Source organism: Ambystoma mexicanum, chromosome 14, assembly GCF_040938575.1.
Source record: "Ambystoma mexicanum isolate Mex_15411 chromosome 14, UKY_AmexF1_1, whole genome shotgun sequence".
Lineage (NCBI taxonomy): Eukaryota > Metazoa > Chordata > Amphibia > Caudata > Ambystomatidae > Ambystoma > Ambystoma mexicanum.
The window spans coordinates 409490237-409512526 of record NC_090940.1 but is presented as its reverse complement, the minus strand read 5'-3'; positions in this window follow the sequence as shown (position 1 = coordinate 409512526).

The window sequence follows — 22290 nt, the reverse complement described above, 5'->3', positions numbered from 1 at the left end:
GCCTGGAAAAGCTTTCATCCACTACTGTTCTGCTGGCCCCAGAGTCTCGCCTGGCAGGAGTATCCTGGCCATTGACAAGAACACTGTCCATATAATAAACTTTAGAGTTTTCTGGTATGGAGTTGTACACACTCCTATTCTGATCACTAACCAGACCCATGGACTCTACTGTTACACTTGCTTGAAGACCCAAAGGTTCTTCGGCAAAGACTTTAAAGTGAGCACTAGCCATTTGGACTTCCTCCTCAGGAGTGAAGGCTAAGGAGACTGTGCTGATCCCTGCAGGTTTACCCTTACATCTGGGATCTCCTTTGATGTGGTCAGTTGCCCCACAGAGATAGCATGTTCCAAATGCTCCCTGAAAGGGTGGCTTGGCCTGACTTCCTTCTGGTTTGTGACCAGAAAGTACACTAGCCTGTTGTGGTTTACCCTGGGGCGTACCGTGGTTATTTTGTTGTTTGGGGCCCTCTTTGGGTTGGGAGGTATTAGAAATCTCTTGGTTCCCTTTTGGTGGCTGCTTTCCCTCATCCTTTTTCGGAGTGACCCCTGAATCCTTGTGAGTGGCCCTGTTGGCAACCCACAAGTCAGCAGCCTTAGCTAGCTTCCTGGAATCTAATTCCTTTGAATGAGCCAAGTGCTGTCTGAGCTCAGGAGAGCAGGCATCATAAATTGACTCCAACATAACAAGATTTCTCATTCCTTCATAAGTGTTCACCTTGTAACCCTTAATCCATCCCTCTAAGTTTTTCAAACACTCACTTTCCCAGGTAGCCCAACGGGTACCATCATTCTTTTTGAGGGTCCTAAACCTCTTAAGGTACTGGGAAGGGGTCTTCCCAAATCTAGCTATTAACGCTAGCTTCACACATTCATAATCCTTCTTATCCACCTCCCCCAACTCCATTACCACATCAGTTGCAACAGGGGGAAGCCTAGAGAACAACCAGGGAAGTAGCTCATTCCCTGTGATGTCCTGGAGCCCATGATTATACTCAAACATTTTTAACCAATCCAACACATCCAACTTAGGTTCATACATACCCACTAATTCCTTAGGCATGCGGGGTCTTTTGCGACTGGAACTCCTAGAGGAACCAGAGGAGAGGGAAGCATTTTCCACAGACAACTTTTTCATTTCTAGTTCATGATTAAGCTCTATTTCTCTGAGTCTCAACTCAGCTTGCTTCTGCTCAGCCTGGGCATTCATTCTTCTGAACTCTAGCTCTTGGTTTCGTTCAGATTGAGCAATAAAACGTTTGTACTCTAATTCAAGCTTCATTTTTTCAAGTTCAAAATAAGCAGGGTTACATGTAGGACCTGGTATAGGCCCAGTAGGTACAGTAGGTAAGACAGACAGAGGCTCAGAGTGGCTAACTTCATTAGGTTCACTTTCCTCTTCTGACTCATTATCAAGACTTTGATTCAGATCAATACCATCACTGTTTTCTACATTTGCTGGGGGGGGGGTAGATTCCTCTGTACCACCCAGACTTTGGTTTTCTAACAATCTTTCTACAAGTTCCATGTTCTTGCCCTTCTCAGAGAGATTCTTATGTCTACACAATAATTTTAAGCAATCAGCAGTTTTGGCAGACAATGATTCTAGGGAATAACTCTCCATAGCAGACATAGTTAGAAAATCAGCTTTTTAGTGCTAAGCTTTGTGGTTAGTTGTCCTAAAGTATTCAAAAAGCACACTAAAGTGTATACTCAATACAAATCCCACTTCTGCCACCAGTGTTAGGCAGAAACCTGTGCAGTTCCCTCTGGGACCACTGCAAAAGATTTAAGACTACAGGTGGGTGACAGTAAACCCAATTGGTAGCAGTCTGTACCACCCAGATTTACCTGGTAGCTGTGGCTGAGCAGTCAGACTTCTCTCAAGAAGAGTTAGGCAGTATACAGAGTATTCACAATAGGTCAAAAGAACACAGTAGAACAAGCAAACACTGACCAGAGCTTGGTGTAAAAGAGATATAATTATTTATTTAAAACCACATCTAGTAAAACGCACTGGCACTAATATCAAGCAGTTCAAAAACATGGTCACTAAAAGATATACACTCCCTTCAACGATTAGTTTGACAAGTCTTAAGTAAAGCAACACTTATTTTCAGACAGCGGTGAGCGCTTAACGAAGATGGCATTCTAATCAATCGGTTTAAAAGGGAGAGAAAGGCAGAGCAAAGATAGAAACAGATCCCAACACTTTTGGAAGAACACAGTAGGAGAAGAAGGCAGGTTAAAACTGTAAAGTCAAAGTTAACAAGGCCGGACCCACTTTAAGAGGCTCCAGTCGAAATGTGTCCAAGGTCACATGGTTCAAAGTGCCCAAAAGTCTCGCAATAAGTTCAGAAAGAGTTGGACCAAAAAGAAACGGACCAGTTAGATGGTCAAAGCGGCCAGCCCAGTCCAGAAGGTTAAGGGATTATTGTTACCTTGTAGCAATCTTTAGAAAGGGAGGCCTGGCGGACACGGTACCTTAAAATGGTGAGAACGCTCCAGCGGGGGCAGTTGTTCCTGGCAGCGGGTGCAAGTCGGTGCTTCTTCCGGAGGAAGAGAGGATCTCGTCGGGGAGGAAAGCAGGAGTCCGTTGCACTGCCAGGGAAGAAACCAGCCGCAGAGTTCTCAATTAAAAGGAGTGGTCCTTTTATTCGCGGTCCAGTTGTAAGTGGCTATCCGGCTGCCAGGGTGCTTGGCACGGGCAATTCGACCACAAGACGTCCTGGGATGCGAGAAAAGAAGGTAAACTGATTGTGCCCACCAGTCAGGGGAAGAAGACTCTCCAGCCGGGAGATCTCCTCTGTCGTTGGGAAGTGGAGAGTCGGTTCAGCAGGGCTCCACCGGTGGTGTCGTCGTAGCAGGTCGGCTCAGCTTTTCCCTCATCGGATTTTCAGGTCCTGTGGCGACTTCTGAAGTTCCAGTCCCAGAAGCCCTGCTTTTATGCAGCACAACCCCATTCACTCAGTCTAGCTGTCAATCAAACATGGTAAATGGTGAGCCGGCTGGCTCACCACTTCGGCCAATCACACAAGAGTGCGACTTGAGTTACCAAGTTAACTCAGTTCAGGGTGCCTAAACCCCCTCCCACACCCCATGTGGTACCCAGACAGAGTGGCACCACTTTTGGAAGCTTCTGTGGAGAAGCCCGCCAAAAAGTGGAACAAAGGGCTCGACCTTTGGTTTGGAGTTACAGAGGCTAACACAAACACCATTTTAAAACCGAGTTCTGGCAGAAAATACCAACCGGTAAATAAATATTAATTAAATAAACCGGCGGTATGTTAGAGGCTATGTTAAAAAGTATTAGCCTCGAACAATGGGAAAACCCCATAGAGATATATTCGCGGTTGAATATAAAAAGTAGTATCCACTGCCACCAGCCAAAACTCGACGAGGGGGGACGGGACAGTCCCCCCTCGAATAACAGACCCAGGGGCAATCGAATTGCTCCTACCAGTGCGTCCACAATATGATGGTTTGTACTGGTTCTGTTAGTAATTTGGGACTAGTAAAGCCAATGGTGACTTTACATGCCCTGGGAGACAGTAGTCAGTCCCAGGGTATGGAGTCTATGGTGGGGGGTCACTATGACACCCCAGTGTTACTGCACGGAGGGTGCGGTGTAACACACATAGAAAAAACATATGAGACCCTATGGAGTAAAAGACCCCATAGCCCATGAAACACATTAGGTGTCCGGACATTTGGTCGAAAGACATTTGGTCAATTGAATTTGGTCGAAAACCAAATGGTCTATTTTTTTTTTTAATTTATATATATATTTTTTAGGTTTTAGTTTAGGGAAAAAAGGGTTTTTTTTTAAAAAAAAAGGGTTTTGGGGGGGGGCCGCCCAAAAAAAAAAAAGTGAAAAAAAATATATATATTCGACCATTTGTCTTTCGACCAAATGGTTTCGACCAAATGTCTTGTCGACCATTTTTCTTCGACGACATGTCTGGTAACCAACACATTAACATTCAAAGGAACACCATAAATCATGTCCAAGAGTGAGAGAAAAAAAGTCTCACTCTTAGCAGGAGAAAAAAACAAACTCCAGAAATCCAGCAAAGCTGCTGGGGGACTCACTAGGTAAGGACATTCAGCCTAAACAGAGAATTCTCCCTAACACTGCTCACCTATTGATGTGGTAATTGTTTGTCTCTGCATTTGTATGCTTTTGCTAGTACATATTTTTGGCGTCTTGACTCTGCTTTACTGTCGTAGTTGTTGCTCGCATTCCTCTACATACGTGCGTGGAGGCAGTGTTGTCATGTTTCTGACGTGAGCCATTCGATTTTGCTTTCGGACCATTTTTAACATTCTTAGATTTCTTTCATTACAGTTGCCAGAGAGGTTCCTCAGCCCTTACTGGGAGGCCCTAGAGAGTTTTGCTTTGGTTGTTTATTGAATATCGAGAATGCTTCATCATTCTATTGAATGGGCTGAACCTGTCGACTGATATTAAAGGTAGTATTACTTGTGTGACAATTTGAAGCAGCCGGCCTTAAGCCAAGTTCATCCTAAATTCAAGAGGATATTTATCCTCATCGGTAACTCTTTGCCTGATGTTAGTCACATCTACCCTACAAGCCCTTATCTGAGATGCCTGGTCCAGATGCGGCATCCCTGGTTGGTTTTGATTTACTGTGGGTTCACATTGGATAGCATGCTCACGCGCCACCTCACCACAATTCCAGGTTTTCACATTAATAACTTACTCGCATTTAGGTTTGTATTTACTGGCAATGATGTTGAAGCTTCACTTAGTTGTTTCCTAATCGATTTGGTGGAACCCAGTAGAGCTGCCATCATCATGGCTTTTTTCTGTGTGGTCACCGCTAGCCAAATCACACAGTCATGCTTGCCAATTTGCTGAGGTTTCCATCTCGTGGTCAAGTCTGGCTTGAACTGTATTGGTAAAAGTCTACAGGTATGAGTTTTGTGTGCATCATTGAGAGTAGTGTGGCATGATCCTTAATGTTGTCATTAATCATTTAAAAACGCAGTAAAACTTTAAAGCTGCTGCTTTAAAAAAACACTTCCATCACCTCTCTGTGTATATTGCGCTTTAAAATGTACTCTTTGATAGTTGGTCCCCACACCAGACCTTGGAGGCGTGGGGGGCTAGAACAGCGGGAGCAGAGCCTAAATTACATGACTTTCATTTTAAGTTTCCTGAGTTCCTGCGGCAACCAGGCCTGCCAGTGCCAACACTCAGTATTTTCATTAGTTTTGTTTTCATCTAATAAAAATGGTGATGGCAGGAAAGCTCTTCCTTCACCAGGCAGTTGGTTGTAGCCCCTTTCTTTTTTTTTTTAAATTCGATTTTATTTGATTTTCAAAGTTAACATTTATCATCAAGGCAAAGCGAAGAAACATTTACATACAAGAATATGGGAAAAAAAAAAAGAATAAAAATATCACCATCGTTTGTTTCACGCAGTGCAGTATGATTAGTTTACAATGTGTAGAACTAGGAATGTAGGAACAGGGCAAGCAAACAATAGAGCAAAAATAAGGGCAAAACCCTGGACATTCCTTACTAATGTTAACTATTTTTCCCATCCCCCCTCCCCTGCCCCGGGAAAGAGAGACGTGTCGTGTTAGGAGTGAGGTGTTACGGTTGACAGCAAGGGTTAGGTCTTTGTCAGGCGCTTTTGCATTCAAGGGTTCCACATGTGGGGGAATCGCTCTAGGTATTTAGGTGGTGTTTATGTGGTGGTTGTGAGAGGGGGGCAAGTGTGTGTCAGGGAAGTGGAAAACAGCACATTCCGATCAAGAAACAAAGTTCGTAGCATTCATGATGGGGGGTCGTCAGTGTCTGATGTTGGGTGTTCAGTAGATGTATGAGCTCTTAAAAAGTCTGACCATAGCAGTTCAGATTGTGTCGCTCTGCCATGGAGGGATGCAGTAATTTTCTCCATGGTACAAATGTTCAACACCACATTTATCCAGTCTTGTTTGGACGGGGTCGTAGGCGATTTCCATTTTGCAGCAAGTAAAGCTCGCGCCGCGAGTAACAGGTGGGGGGCTAGGCCACTCACCTTTAACCATTCCTCCTCATTTTTTTCAAGACTGAACAAGACTAGGTATGGGTCAGCCGTTCTATGGATACCATCAGTGTGTCTGATCCATCCTAGGACCTCATCCCAAAAAATCTTTATCTTTGGACACCCCCACCACATATGCCAATAGTCTGCAACTTGCCCACACTCACGCCAGCAGGAGGGGGAGGAGGATTGGTACATCTTGGATAGTCTATGCGGGTCATATTGCCAGCGATGTAGAAGTTTAATGGAGTGGAGCTTATATTGGCATGATATTGAGGTACGTGAGGCCATGATACACATTTTGTCCCACACATCGTCATCTATTTCCGTTTCCATATCAGTTTCCCACCGTCGTCTGAGTTTAAGTATGGGTCCACTAGCCCCTTCCAGAAGTAATTTGTATATAAGGGAGATCAGTCCCTTCCTATCAGTCTTGGAGTCGAGCATTTTTTCGAAGGGGGTGAGATCTCTGGCTAGTTTTTCTTTCCACTCAGGTTTAGTCAGAACTCCTTTGATTTGCAAAAAATGGAAGGTGGAGAGGACTCCAATATTTAGGGCCTCTGTTAGCTCTGGGAGAGTAATGAATGAATCACTTCGGAGGAGTTGGCCCACTCTTTCTAAACCTGCGTCATACCACGCTTGGAACCTTTCGACATTGGGGATATGGTTGTTGATGCCCGGGGACCATAGGTGACTCAGTGGGGATGGCCACGTCGTGATTCCCATCATTGCCGGGCCCTCTCGCCATATATCCCATATGGCGGCAAAGAGCGGATGGTCTCTCGTCCTTCTCAATACCCGGTTTCGTGGGGCCCATAACCATTCCCCAAGTGTTGCCGGGGCCAGATAATGATTGTCCATCTCTATCCACTGCGGCTCTTTATGATTGCGCAAATGGGGGACGAACACACGTAATTGAGCAGCGGTATAATACTTTCGGAGATCGGGGAGGCCTACCCCGCCTTTATCCTTGGGGAGTGTCAATAAAGAGTAGGCTATCCTGGGCCTTTTCCCCTTCCACAAGAATTTCAAGATTTCTCTCTTGATCTGTGTAAAGTATTGGTCCGGTATTTTGATTGGGAGCATCTGAAAGGGGTAGAGAAACCTTGGGAGAGTGGTCATTTTGACGGCATTAACCCGGCCAAGCCACGAAATCGTCAATTTGTCCCACCTGGTCAAGTCCATACGGAGCTTAGTAAGAAGCTGTGGGAAATTTGCGTCAAATAGGGAACCCAATTGTTTAGTTATCTGGACCCCTAAGTATTGCATCTTGTCGTGTTCGATCGACAGTCCCAGGGAGAAGTATTTCGCTGCGTTTACGTCAGCGTCTCCTTGAAGGGGAAAAAGCGTAGATTTAGCACGATTAATCTTGAAGCCTGAAAGGCGACCATATTCCTCCAGGAGTAAAATGGCTCGGGGGACGGACCTCTCAGGGTTTACTACATGTAAGAGGATGTCGTCGGCATACAGGGCCAACTTGTATTCCGTTTGTCCCAGGTGGATCCCCTCTATAGCATCGTCCACCCTAATCTTGTGTGCGAGCGGTTCGAGGGACAGAGCGAACAAAATGGCAGAAAGGGGACAGCCCTGTCTAGTGCCCCGCTTCAGTTGAAACCACCTGGAATGCTCTCCATTGACAAATACCGAAGCAGTGGGTGATGAGTATATTGCTCGAATTCCCCTTATAAGATTTGGGCCTAGTCCGAACTTCTTAAGGACCTCCATTAAGAAATCCCAGTCTACTCTGTCAAACGCTTTTTCCGCGTCGATGGAAAGCAGTGCAGGATTGGTGTCTAGGTTGTGGGAAGCGTGCACCAAGTGGAGTGTCTTGCGCATGGTATCCGCCCCCTGACGTCCTAGTATAAAACCCACCTGGTCGGGGTGGATGAGGCGGGGCATGAAGGATTCAATCCTAGCCGCCAGGACCCTGGAGTATATTTTGGCGTCTATGTTGAGTAGGGAGATGGGACGGTACGATCCGCACTTTTTGGGATCCCTCCCCTCCTTTGGAATAACCGCTATGAGTGCTTTGACGAATGAGTCTGGGGGATTCCCTGTTTCCAGAATTCGGTTGAACAAACCAACAAGGAAAGGTGTGAGTTGCGGGGCGAACGTTTTGTAAAAACCGGCTGTGTACCCATCCTCTCCCGGGGATTTGCCCAACGTGAGTCTCTTAATGGCCTCTTGAATCTCTTCTCCTGTAATAGGGGTATCAAGCGTTTCTGATTCAGCTCGTGTCAGTTTGGGCATATTGACGTCTTCTAAATAGGATCTAATGCTAGGGGTATCTGGTTCTTGCTCCGGAGAATAGAGAGTCTCATAGAAATCTGCGAAGGATTCTGGGATATTAGGGGAGGGCGTTCCCAAATCAGGTCCCTCATTCAATATCTCCTGAACCCTACGTTCTGCCTGTTGGGCACGGAGTCTGGCCGCCAATAACGCGTCGGCCTTGTCCCCTTTCTCATAAAATTTCTGTTTCAAGAGGAGGAGCTTGCGGGTTATTTGCTCATGATCTAAGAGGCGTAACTCTTCTCGTTTTTTCCTGGCTTCTAGGACTTTGACGGAGTCAGTAGTGTCTCCTTTATTCGCATTCTTCTCTAATTGGGTGATTTCCTTGCGGATTCGGTTTTCAATCAGGGCCCTCTCTCTTTTCTTCTTGGCTCCCTCCCGCATGAGGATACCCCTCCATGTTGCCTTACCAGCCTCCCAAACCCCCTGTTTCGAGACCTCCCCATTATCGTTTAATTGAAAATATTTCTCAATCTCGGTTTCCAACTCTAGCTTGAAAACGGGATCTTTCCATAGTGTCTCATTACACCTCCACTGTCCACCTCTGACGGGCAAGGACTCCCAGACTAAATCTGCTGACACCATGTCGTGATCGGACCATGAGATGGTCGTGATTTGGGAGTGTGTGGCTGTGTGAAATAGATCGGTTGAGGAGTAAAGGTAATCAATACGGGTGAGTGTATTGTGCGGGGCCGAAAAAAAGGTGTACTCTCTCTCTGTAGGGTGCATGCGACGCCATACGTCAATTAAACCATATAAATCCATCATTTTTTTGAATCGTGTGGGATCCCCACCGAGTGTGTCCCGTGTATCTGGGTTACCGGGGTGCCAGTCCAGGTCGGGGTCTGCCCAGGTGTTAAAGTCACCACCAAGGATGACGTGCCCTGTCGCCTCTAGCATTATTTTGGGAATTGTCTTGGAGAGAAATCGGAGCTGGCCCACGTTGGGGGAGTAAATCGTGGCGATTGTGATGGATAACTTTCCAATGGTCCCGGCCACAAGGAGGGCCCGACCCTCTGCATCGGACCAAACTTTCGTGGGTCTAAGGTCCAGCCCCTTTCTGACAAGTATTCCCACTCCCCCTTTTTTCAATGGTCCAGAGCCCCAAAATTCTAGCCCAGTTTTCTTACCCAAGATTGATCTTTCCTCTCCTCTCATATATTTGGTTTCTTGTAAAAAAAGTATATCCATTTTTGACCTTCGGAATTCCCTAAAGACAAGTGATCTCTTCGTGGGTGAATTGAGACCCTTAACATTGAGCGTTCCCACCCTCATGACGCCCTTAGTGTATGATTCAGCGGTCAGTATAGCAATGTTTTGGGTGCTCGTGTGAGCTATATGACCTTTTCAACATTCCCCCTTGACATCTGGACAACCTCATGGACACCTCGGTTTCTAAGATTCTGAGTTGCTCCTTAAACTTGACACTTATTCTCTTCCCCGTACCCCACCCACCTCCCCCCTTCCCTCCCTGAGATTGGTGGCGTCCGATTGAGCCCAGTTTAAAAACACACTGGTCCAAAATCGAACCACCAGAGGAGACCGTTACCTCACGGTCCCCATACATAATAAACATCAAAAAATGTCCAATGAGCCCCCTACATGCCGCCCCCGAGGATAATCAGATAAGCAACATATAGACGGAACTTTCAAAAACATTCTTGCAACGTGTAATCTTGACCTCTTCCTGTGAAATGTCAATTCGACTTAAGTGTACCATACTCGTCCGCTGTCAATTGCCTCCCTCTGGGGAGCCGTTTCCTCTGCGATATTTCCTTGAGCCTTTCACCTTCCTCCTCTTTGGGCCCTGCACATGCCATTCCCCCTGGCTCCTGGATGGTTGGTCGTGAGGTCCGTCTTGCTCCTGTGGACCTAGTAGGTCAGAAATGCATGCTTTAATGTCTTGCTCAGAGTTTAGTCTGACTCGCGTGCCCTCATGTTCAAAGGAGAGAGAGAAGGGGTATCCCCACCTGTAGCGTGTGTCACGACCCTTAAGCCAGGTAGTAAGTGGTCTGCACATTTTCCGCAGGGACAAGGTCAGGGACGAGAGATCCTGAAAAATAGTTATTTGCGCTCCGCAAAGGGTGATAGTACCCCCACTCCTCGCCTTTTCTAGCACTCTCATCCTATCTTGGTAGCGATGGAATCTTGCGAGAACCGATCGTGGGCCTCCCGGTGGGCCCCCAGCTCTGTGAATGCGATCTGTTTTGGGTTCGTCGATGTTATCATCTGCGACAAGAAGCTTAATGATATCGTGGAGAGTCGATTTTAAGTCTTCCTCCGTTTCGCCTTCTTTCTCTGGAATCCCGAAGAAGCGCAGGTTGTTTCTCCTCTCGCGGTTTTCCAAGTCATCCATCTTAAGTTTAAATTCCTGTTCCCTTCGCTCCAGTTCGGTTATTCTGTGGTCTAATTGTGTTTCGAGGACATCAATGGATGCCTGGTTGCTCTCGATCCCTTCGACCCTGTCTTCTATGCTGTCAAGGCGCTGTGTGAGTTTGTCGATCTTCCCTCCAATATTGGCCCCCATGCTCCTTATTTCGGCTAATAAGTCCGCAATATCCCCTTTTGTGGCAGCAGTTTCTTTGTCCATGGTTGATGGTGTGGCCATCTCGGGTCCGGTGTGAGATCGGGGTAACGATTTATATGCGTAGGCGGCAAGCTTCTGTCGGGCGTTCATGCGTTCACGTTCATTCGGTTTCGGGAATGCTCGGTATCACAGGGGAGGCACCCAAGCCTATCTTCCTTGTCCTCTTCCTCTACGTCTCGTCCGGGGTAGAGTATGTGGGGGTACCCTTCCCTCTGCGGTGCCAGTGATTCCGTGTTTTTGATCCGGTCAGGGTTTCTTTCCAGTGGGTGCGGTAAACACAGGGTAGCTAATTGACTTCCACTAGGTTTCAATTTTCACCCCGTGGTATTATGCGGGGCCGGTACGTCAGGTACCTTCGTGGTCTTGTCCTTCAGGTATCCAGAAAGGTCGCAACTGCGTATGATGGTTTGGGTGGGGTGAGGTTTTGTGCCCTGGACTCGATGTAAGTCAGTGGGCAATACCTCCGATGCTCCAGGGGTCCAGAATGCTGTGGTGGGAGGAGGCACACGCCCTGGGATCAGGGGCCCTACCCTCCATTTTCAGCTGTACAGTCTCCCAGGCCGTGCGGTTCGGAATGCCTGGATGCGGAGCAAGGGTGCCGAATATGGAGGGGTGCCGAGGTGTGCCGTGTTATTAGTCACCTGGTGCGAGGGTGATTCTTTGGGCCGCAGGACCGCGATTGCACGGTGGACCACAGGGGCCTTCAGGCCAAGAGAGGAGGTCCGCGGTCCGTCGGCGGGATCCGGATGAGGTGAGTGGAAGGCAGGGCCAGGTCGCCAGCGCTCTACAGTTCAGCAGGGCGGGGGGAACAGGGTCCCGAGGCGCGGTGCCCGCGATCAAACGGCAGGTCGTAGCGTACCCGCAGGGGCGCGCGGCGAGGACCGTGTGGAGGCCCTGCGTATTTCTAGGAGGCAGCACTCACCCGTGTCGTTCTCCGCCCCGGATCGAGCCGCGTTCGGGAAACCGGCTCCACTTCAACTTGGGCGGCGAGGGCGCCCGTCGCCTGCCCAGGGCTCTCCGACTCTCAGTTCCACTCCACGGGGCCAGTAGGCGAAGCGCTGAGGGGGGGGGCCTGGACGTGGAACCGCCGCACAGTCCAGGGATGTCGAACGTCTTCGGCGGTTGTGGGCTTCCGGGAAGGCGCTGCGTAGTAGGTCTCGCGGGAGAATCCAGGCCGCAGGACTTTTCGTCGTGCAGACCTCTCCGTTTTTCTCCGGAATTGCGCACGCTGGGTGGGGGCCGAAGTCATGGAGGTCCACCGTCGTTGTCACCAGAGTGGGGGGGCCAAAAGTGGGGGCTCAAGGCACTTTTGGGGGACCGCGAGACGGAGCTCACACGGAGGGAGTCTGCATCCGTGCGCCCCCTGGTGGCCAACCGTAGCCCCTTTCATGATGGAAAATCTTGGTGGACACAGCATAGTGGATTCTGCACATATTGTGTGTCCATTGCAGGAACTTTCACATTTGCATACATCAAAGCTGCTAAACAGACAGTGGTGGTAGGCAAGGTGTTCACAGAAATTAAACAAGCTCTTGCTAGTGCAGCAGCTTTTGGGTTGCATGATTATAAGAAACCTTTCACATTGTATTGTCATGAAAAAGATGTTTGTGCACAAGCAGTGTTGACACAGAAACACTGTGATAAGCATTTACCCATTTCATACTATAGCATGGCATTAAACTCATTGTGGCAATGGTGCCACTTTGTTTGTGGTCTGTAGCTATGGCCACATTGGTTATATACTCCTCTGAGAATTTGGTGTTGCGGTTCGGCCCATAGTATAACAGTGCCCCAGGCAGTATCTGCATTATTGTTTAAAACTAAAACACAGCGTTTATTTGCATAATGGCTCACAATATATGAATTAGTCTTCTGAACACTGATAACAGAAGCACTTACTAAGCCATGTTAGGCGTTGTTTGATATTCTGTTGCACAACTCACATTAGGTGTAATGTGTGGATGGCTCGTGCTTGAGGATAGACAGAGGGAACTCAGGTTATGCAAGGTGTACAGCACATGCGGTAACTGAAAGCGCTCATCTCACTGATGTGTTTTCTACACAGGTAGGACTCATTGCAATGGCAGGGCATGCACTTTCGCATGAGATAAGCCAGCACATATTTTCACTGATGCTCCCTACACATTTGGCACAGTGCAAGGCTATGCATTTTTATGGAAGGGGGTGGATTTCCAAAGAGCTGCTGGGACTTACATAAAAAAGTAACTTACTTTATTGTTCTTCTTCAATACCTAATGTTGTCTAAAGAATTATAATAGTGAAATACACAGAATCCCATGTCCCTATAGTTACCCTGGGAAATGCCCTTGAAGAAAAACAAAGAGATTATTACTTCAAGTAAAATTGCAGTCCATTGTTCCACCTTATTCCATGCTGGAATAGCTGACAGATTTTCAGGAATTTGATCCAGATACTGAAAAGTATGCATGTAGCAAGGCAGAGTGTACTGTGGCAGGATGGGGTATGGAAGCTGGTGAGGTGGTAACATTTTGGCCATAAACTTGCATTTAATTTAAATTAGAAACCTATCTCTCCCTACCTCTAGAGGGGGGTTTGCCTGCCTCAACCTAGGATTACTCAGGTGTTCCTCCGGATGTAAGTCAAAAGAAACTTAGATACCATCCTCTGTCCAAACCAACTACTCTATTCCTGCCACTAAGAAAGTAAACCAAACATTCAACAAAGTTCTTAACAAATACCAGTAGATCGACTCCCTTCTCCTGATGAATCAAGCCCTTCTCAGGCAACTTCAACAACTTTTTCTTGCAATAGAATCTGAATGATCAGTTAGACTTAGACCAGGAAAAAGGCTAGTCCATCTGTAAAGGTTCCAATCAACTGATACTTGACATTTCTGATATCATGTGTTTTAACAGTCTCTTTAGTTCTTCCCACGGACTTTTAAACAATGATATCAAGGCTTTATGCACTCTTTTCATCTATTTGATACTTTAGTTGGAAATCCCCTTTCAACCAGTTCTTTATCTCCATAAGCATCAACGTTCTCACTGTGATGTGGGAGTTCACTCCTGAGGCACTTCCTTAACTTGGGACTTCTTGTATTGAATCTTCCGTTCTTGGGCCTTAGTATATCAATGTTGAAATGAGGCAGAACAGTCCAATGAACTACTCGACTCTCAGTATTTTGGACAAGGAATATCATTCCCAATGGATATTGAACTCTTGCTTATATGAATTTCACTAATGTGACAAGGGAGTTCCTTTTTGGAGGTTACTTTACTCTTCACCCTCTGAATGTCACTGTTATGATGAGGGAGATGACCCCTGACACTCTCTTGAATTAGGCATTTCTGTAAGTCACTGTGATGAGCAAGATCACTTTGGATGCAGGCCATTACTGGTGCTTCCCCCTTGCTAGGTCTCCTGTGCCTCCCTTTACCTGTACTTGCAGTGGGGCATGTCACTGGTTCTCCGATGAGGATGGTAACGTTGACCACAGCTCCCTTGACTTAGTTCTTCTTCCTCTGGCGTCTCGTAGTTGTTCTGTGGTCTCCACTGCTGCACTTCAGTAACAGCGTGCGTTTTGGACTGCTCAGGTCACCTCATCGTAGTCACGTCACTGTTTTCTATCCTGCAGCTTATGCTTAGCTTCGCCTATGTTCGATCAGATAAGGACCTCTGGGATTCACTGTCATCCTCTCTCTCCAGACTGCTTTGCTCCCTGCACGATCATGACTTGCCAGTTTGAAACCTCCGGGATCTCCAGGCCGAGCACCTGCTTCTCCCTCTCGTTAGTCCTTTCTGGTTGTTTACCTTATATGACTGGGCCTGCCACAGCACAACGTCAACATTCACAGGAAGTAACTTGGTAATAATCTTCATGTTTCTCAATGGCCACCCCCTCCCAGATCTGATGCCACTCTTTTCTTTCTTTCTTTTTTAATACCTTTCTTTATTGGTACACTTGGCATATTGCATTGATACAACAGATGGAACTTGTAGTGGGATAGACAAGCAGTCTGTACATGAAACATGGCACTGTAAACAACAGAGGGGTACGCAATCATAACATGAAGGGTCGAACATGGTAAATAGCAATGCAGACACTGTATCAGCTAAAGTCCAGGACTAGGTACAACATGATTCAGTGGAAGCTGTGCGCAAAAGATATACTTTAGTTGGGCCCGAAATGTCTCTCTGGAGGGACTGAATGGGTTGCATGCCCACCCGTTGTTCGTCCATGCCATTGGTCTACACTACAACCCTCAGCCATTGGTCAGCCATAGGGATACTCGTGCTCAGCACTATACAATGCTTGCCTAAGACCAGTCACAGATTTACACATTTCCTCATGCCTACCAGCGCAGGCTCAAACACTTTGAACAAACAATGCATTGGGGAAAGGTCAGCATTTGTGTTTGTCATCTCCAATAGTAAGCGACACAAATCACTACAGAAAGATACAAACAATGGACAGTCCCTCATCATGTGAAGATATTTAGGATTAGCACTATTGCATTTGGGACATGAACTCGACCCCTCCCCGGAGAACCATCGCAGCCCATCCAGCGTATAATGATAGTGCTGCAGCACCTTAAATTGCAACAGCTGAACTCTTCAGCTGTATGACACCTTGTGCATCTGCGCACACATATCCTCCCATAGGTCATAAGTGATGTCTACCTCCAGGTGACTTGCTCATTTGGAGTGAGCTTTGGACTGTGTTGTTATCAAACGGTTCTGAATCATACGAACAAGCCATGGTTTTTACTCACACTTAAAATATATCCCAACATTAAGTCACTCTCAGGTTTCACCCGGAAACCCTCCCAATGTTTCTTGCATGCACTGCCCAGCCCAGCATGCTGCAACCATAACGAGTATTTTTGCGCTGGCCATCCAATGGGTCGTTGCTGGTGGAGATGGAATTCCCCTCCAAGTACATTCCTAGTGCGTGAACCTGATATTTCGCCCAGATGTTTTGTCCGTACAAAGCAAGGAAGGCACACATATCCAGAGGGGGAGATCCCTATGTATGGGATGGTAACGCCAAACTCCTTCCAGAGCTTAACACAGCCCAGTGCTGTTATGCTAGCCAGGGTGAAACCCTAGCTGTCCACGACACGGGTAGGGAAGATTAAGGACCTACGGTCTCTGTCCCCAGCAGAGTAAGCTTCCAGCTTAACGTGTGAGGGGGACGGGCCCTCAGAGAACCATAGGCCAGCGAACTGCAGCTGGGCCGCAATCCAATATAAAGCCACTCTTTTCACCTGTAATCTGCATGCTTCCTTGGTTCTTCTTCAGTTCAGTATTAACAGAGTTTGAAAATGAGACACGAGAAACCTCACAATAACATACAGCAATAGTTTACATTGATAGAGGAAAAGAAGTTAATAAGGTTGGGACTTCCAAGGGCAGGGAATTAGGGAGATCTATCCCTAACCAGGAGTCCCCATCCCAAGAGGGGAGTCTCTCACTATGAGGTCCTCCCGCTGTTTACCACTCGTAGAGCGATTATTGTGAAGGGGCCTTATCTCCCTAGCCTCATAGGGAAGGGCTCCCTTCTGGGGAGAAGTGACGGAATCCAGTGAATTGTCAAAGTACCCTTCACAGGGATAAGCTATGGTAATGCCATGAAGGACATTTAGTTGTACCAAAATCTCTTTAGCATTATTCTGCCCATGTGGTCTATGGAATCGAAACATCTGCACAGTGGATGGTGGAACAATTGCGGAAGGAATGGTGTACCCCTGTGATTTTGCAAGTTGCAGAACATTTCTGACATCATTGTCTAGTCTGTGTGAGGGGTCAGAAATGAGAGACGGATACAAGGTAGATGCATTTTCAAACAGAGACATTTTTAATAAATAAAATGGGGTTAGAAAAACACATGTCTAGCCTTATTCTAAAGAGGAATGTCCCCATCTAGACTCTAATACGAAGGATCTGTCTGTGTCAGGATGTCTATAACTGAAAGCCATCCTTGTGTGCAAAATCAACCTATCCTGACCCTCACATTTATAAACAAACAACAAAAGGTGCAAGTAAATGTCTTTGACTTGATGTTGGGGAAAAAAGTGTTCAAAACCAAAAGTGTAAGAATGTCTCCATAGCTAAGTGTTCCCAAAGGTAAATAACCTTGGATCCAGAGGATGGCCCCCTTCCCCTGGATTCTTAAAGAGGATGGCAACATGTCTCTTTAGTTAACTCACAACGTTCTTATTCATCCAAAATGTTCTGTTCAAGCAAAAAGGTTCATAACAAATCTTTCTGTAAGAGTTTTTGTATCTCTGTAGATAACCTGGTATACACCCCTGACAGGAATCTTTATAAAATGTTCAACTGATGTGTGTACTCGCCTGCCAGGACTTTTCTTTAGGATTCCCTGATCTTCTGATGTACTCTCCTGCCAGGAATCTTCACACAATCTCAACTGCCTGATACACTCACCAACTAGGACTTCCTATGTGTTTCACAGTATTCAGATTAAAATGTAGCTGCCTGGGGTATTTCCCCCCCAGGGTTTTCAGGCAATTCACAGTTCTCTGATGTACGATGGTAGCATATACCATGTGCTGCTTGGCATATCTGGTGGTGGTAATATTTCACTCAAATGAACTTGCTCAAACTTCTTCCTCAGATTGGCATCTCATGGTTCTGCATTTCATAGGGGTTTATCTTTATACTTTTTGCCGGCATTCAAAAATTCTTCTCATTGAATCTTGCCTTTCAACTTTGCCTTGGCAGCATTCAATTAAACTTTGCATTTGTATATTTTCTGCATCAAACATTCGTCTTATGAAGTGTTGAATTTGTACTTTGCCTTTAATGCATTGAAATAGACTTTGCCTTTGTATATTTGCTGCATTAGCAAACTTGTACCAATCAATCACTTCTTTGTGCGGATGTCGGAATCCCCCCGGGTCCCCGGCTGCTCTAGGCGGACTCACTGGTCTTCTCCAGTGCTCACAACGTTGCTCGCACCTCTGCGTTATGGCTTCTTCCTCAGCCTTCCAGGTAGGCATGTATGGACGCTTTCCCTGCACCCTGCATGGCTCTGCAGTCCCACGCCAGCTCTCCTTCTCGGCCCAGCGTGGTCTGCTGACTTGCAGAGCGATCAAACCTCCAGGACCTTCTGTATTCCTCCTGGCATCTCCACAGCACTTCTTGCTCACTTGCAGCGTGCCTCTTACGTTCCCAGTGGCCTCATCTGCTTTGCTTGCTTCATCGGTGTGCTTCGCATTCAGGATCACCGGCGTGAATGGCTACGTCTCCGTCTGCGCAAATCGCTGCACCTTCAGCTCCTTTCACCTCAGCTCTGTAGCCATTTTTAAATGTTTGCTCATTAACAGTTTAAAAAAGCAACTAGTATGCATGTTGTACTTCAGGCTCCTGTCAATCTGCTCAAACTCTCTTGTCCTACTCCTGGTCACAGTACCTGAGTGGTTATGGGAGTTGAAGTCCATAACTTTCTTTGGGCTTGCAGCTCCTTGATGGTTTTTCTCACGGTATCCACAAAAGGCACATCAAGATTAGAAGTCATGGTTACCTTTGGACTTTTAATTCTTGAATGGGGATTCTCCTGGATTTTACATAAAGGTACATCAACAACAAAAGGTGTTATGTGTGAGTTGTGAGTGGTTGGGTGGAAAGTGTGGGCCTGGCTAGAATGATGTAGAGAAAAGGTTTCTTGGTGTTCTCTACGGGTGAGCATCATTAGTTGACAATAGACAGTTAAGGTCTTGGGGGTCAGGAGGCCTTTCTCATGGGAAAGAGGGGGGACACTGTGATTCCTCCAATGAAGACATAACATCTCCACTGTTGTTGTCTCCTCACATGTGATCCTCCTCATGTGACCCCCTCCAGGGCCAGGATCAGGCTATGGCTGCCGTCCCCTTGCCACATGGGAGGAGCTTCTCGTCGGGGAATCCATGATAACTCAGTTGCATTCATCACATATCCTTCCCCTAACGGCTTGTCTTCCCACACTAGGGATAACCCTTGGATGATAATCAGTGACCTCCCCCATATGCCGACGAGGCTATTTGGTCTTTGCTTCCCACTTCAAAACAGGATCCTCTGAAGAAAACCCTTCTTTCCATGAGTAAACTGGGGAGTAATGAAGAGATGTTCTTGTGACATGTTTTAGGATTGTTTCGAAGTTGGGGAAGTCAATACCAATTATTATCTCTTCAGGAAGGCCTGGGATAATATTGGCATTAATTTCCGTGGCCACTCCTTTAACCCCAATAGTGACTGGGATTCAGTGGTACATTTCTTCATCTCAATGTACACAGGTGACTTTGATCAGGGGTTCCCTTTCTTAGGTCCCTAGCAGACACTAAATTAGCCCTGACTGCCATTTGTTTACTTGCTGAGTCAATTAAGGCTCTAACCGGGACTCCCCTCGCCACCACTGAATCATGGATTTAAAAGGGACGCTTAGAGAGAACAACATTTCTAGTTGTTTCCACATCTTCTTCATTTCATTCCTCTTCCTCTCAGTCCTTGCCTATGAGGTAGCCAGCTTCCATTTGCTCCTCTTTCTTATTGGAGGGGAACTGCTGAGCTAGGTAGCCTGATTGCCACACGAAAAAACACACCCTGGATGTGAGTCTTGGAACACATCCCTTTTCAGGTCTTATTCCTCCCCTTTCTCTAGTTAACGTGGGTTTAATTTCTCCTTTGGGTGGATCGCTCACCATACGTTTATGAGGACCCGCTTGGTTTTTATCTTTACCTGGAAAGGGGGATGAACGGGAAAATTCTCTTGATTCCCTCTTGTGCTGCTCAGTGTAATGGAGATTCTTAAAATGACAGTTAGATTCCACATAATTCTGGATTGCCTAAATGGCTAAAGTTAAGTTGGGTTTATTCAGAAGAACCGCCTTTTGCAAGTAGGGAGGCAAAGAATAGGTGAATTATTCTATGGTGAGTTTCTCTAATACATCCGTTAGAGTCTTTTTCCCTAACCACAGAGACAACGTATTTTGCACTCTGGCCACTAGCTCCACTGGTGTTTTATCAGTGTTCAACTTGATACTTCAGAGCTTTCATTTATAAAAATTGTCCATTGGCCCACATTTTTCAACAACCCTTGTTTGATTTCATCAAAAGGCGTTGTTCCTAGAGGGTTTAATAACTGATAGGAGTTCTGGATTTCTCCTCCAAGTTAGGTAGCCATGTAAAAAGTTTTAAAGTTTTCTCCCCAATGAGATTGTCGGGTCGGACGTTCAAAACTAAGGAAAAAATTACCCGGTCTTCCCCTTCTCTATAAGGTTGTAAGACCCCATGTGGCAATATCGTCTCTGGGAAGTTGCGGCCATCCTATCCAGCCCAGCTTGAAATCTGTCCTCTGCCTGGATCTGATGGGCAATCAACTGGGCTAAAAGACCTTCTACGGTTGGCATCTCGACAGTCTCTTCGGAACCTTCTCCCCAATAAAAGAAATTTATTTTTCAAAATCAACTGTCTCGAGGTCTTTAGCTGGTTGATCGAGAAAGGAAAATACCTCTCTTACTACCTCAGGAGATGTGTCTACTTCTATTGGTTCACTTATCCCTAGTGGAGTGACAGGATCTGATAAATCTTGCTGTTTTACCAGACCCGGACGCCTCCTAAGACTATGGTTGATACTTGTAGAGGGGCTTTGAGTCAGTTTTATCTCCACTCTAATTACCAAACTTAACTTACTGTGAGGTTTTATATTATGGTCTGACACCTTGAAGGTATCTAACATGGGCCGACCATGAAAACAACATTTTTGGTGATGTTTGTGGAAAGTGAATCTTGTCAAGATATTTTGTTTAATGCGTAGCACAGTGTTGTGGGGATTCATTTCAAGTATGAAATGTTCCTCCTCTAACTGCTGGATGATAAGATGCATTAGAGAGTACAGATGTTATCAGTGGGTTCCCAGTTTGTGTCAACAGGTTCAGCATCCCACCCCTGCCACCATAAGTGAGCGGTCAGAGATGAGAGACGGACACAAGGTAGATGTATTTTCAAACATAGACATTTTCATTAAATAAAAAGGGGTTGTAAAAACACCTCTACAGCCCTATTTAAAGAGGAATCTGCCTACCTAGAAACTAAAACTAAGTATCTGTCTGTGTCAGGATGTCTATAACTCAAAGCCTTCCTGGTGTCCAAAAGCAACCTATCCTGACCCTCACACTTATAAACAAACAACAAAATGTACAAGGAAACGTCTTTGACTTGATGTTGGAAAAAAAGCATTCAAAACCAAATGTGTAAGAATGTCTCCAACAAAAGTTTTCCCAAAGGTAAAGACCTTTCGATCCAGAGGATGGCCTCCTTCCCCTAGATTCTTTAACAGGATGGCAAAATGTCTCTCTAGTTAGCAGTTCCTTGGTATCTTTATTGGACTCACAAAGATCTTGTTTATCCAAAAAGTTATGTTCAAGCTAAAAGGTTCTGCAGCAAATCTTTAAGTAAGAGTTATTGTATGTTTAGAGATTACCTGACATACTCCCCTGACAGGAATATTTATAAATTCACAACTGCCTGGTTTACTCACCTGCCAGGACATTTCTAGTGTACTCTATTGCCAGGAATCTTGACATAATCTCAGCTGCCTGGTATACTCACCTACCAGGACTTCCTTCTTATGTGAATCACAGTTCTCAGATTCAACTTTAGCTGCCTGGGGCATTCACCTCTCAGGGGTCTTATGCACTCTGCTGTACCACAGTAGCATGTACCATGTGCTGCTTGGTATATCTAGTTGTGGTAATATTTTACTCAAATGTACATGCTCAAACTTCTTCCCCAGATTGGCATCTCATGCTTCTGTATTTCATAGGGGTTTATCTTTATACTCTTGTCTTGTCGGCATTCAAATATTCTTCTCATTGAAACTTGCCTTTGCGCTTTACCTCGGCGGCATTCAAACAAACTTTGCCTTCTTACCATTGAATCTTGCCTTTGTGCTTTGGCTTGGCAGGATTAAAATAAACTTTGTCTTTGTATATTTTCTTCATCAAACATTCGTCCTATTGATTGTTGAATTTTTACTTTGCCTTTACTGCATTCAAATACACTTTGCCTCTGTATATTTCCTGCATTGGCAAACTTGTACCAATCAATCACTGCTTTGCGCGATAGTCGGAACACCATGGGGTTGCCAGCAACTCTAGGCAGACTCAGCGGTCTACTCCAGCGTTCCCGACGTTGCATGCACCTCTGTGTTATGGCTTCTTCCTCAGCCTTCCAGGTAGGGTGTGCGGATGCTTTCCCTGCACTTTGCACGGCTCCGCAGTCACACACCAGCTCCCCTTCTTGGACAAGGGTGAAGTCTTCTGCCTCGCTGAGTGACCTAACCTCCAGGAGCATCTGTACTCCTCCTGGTGCCTCCAC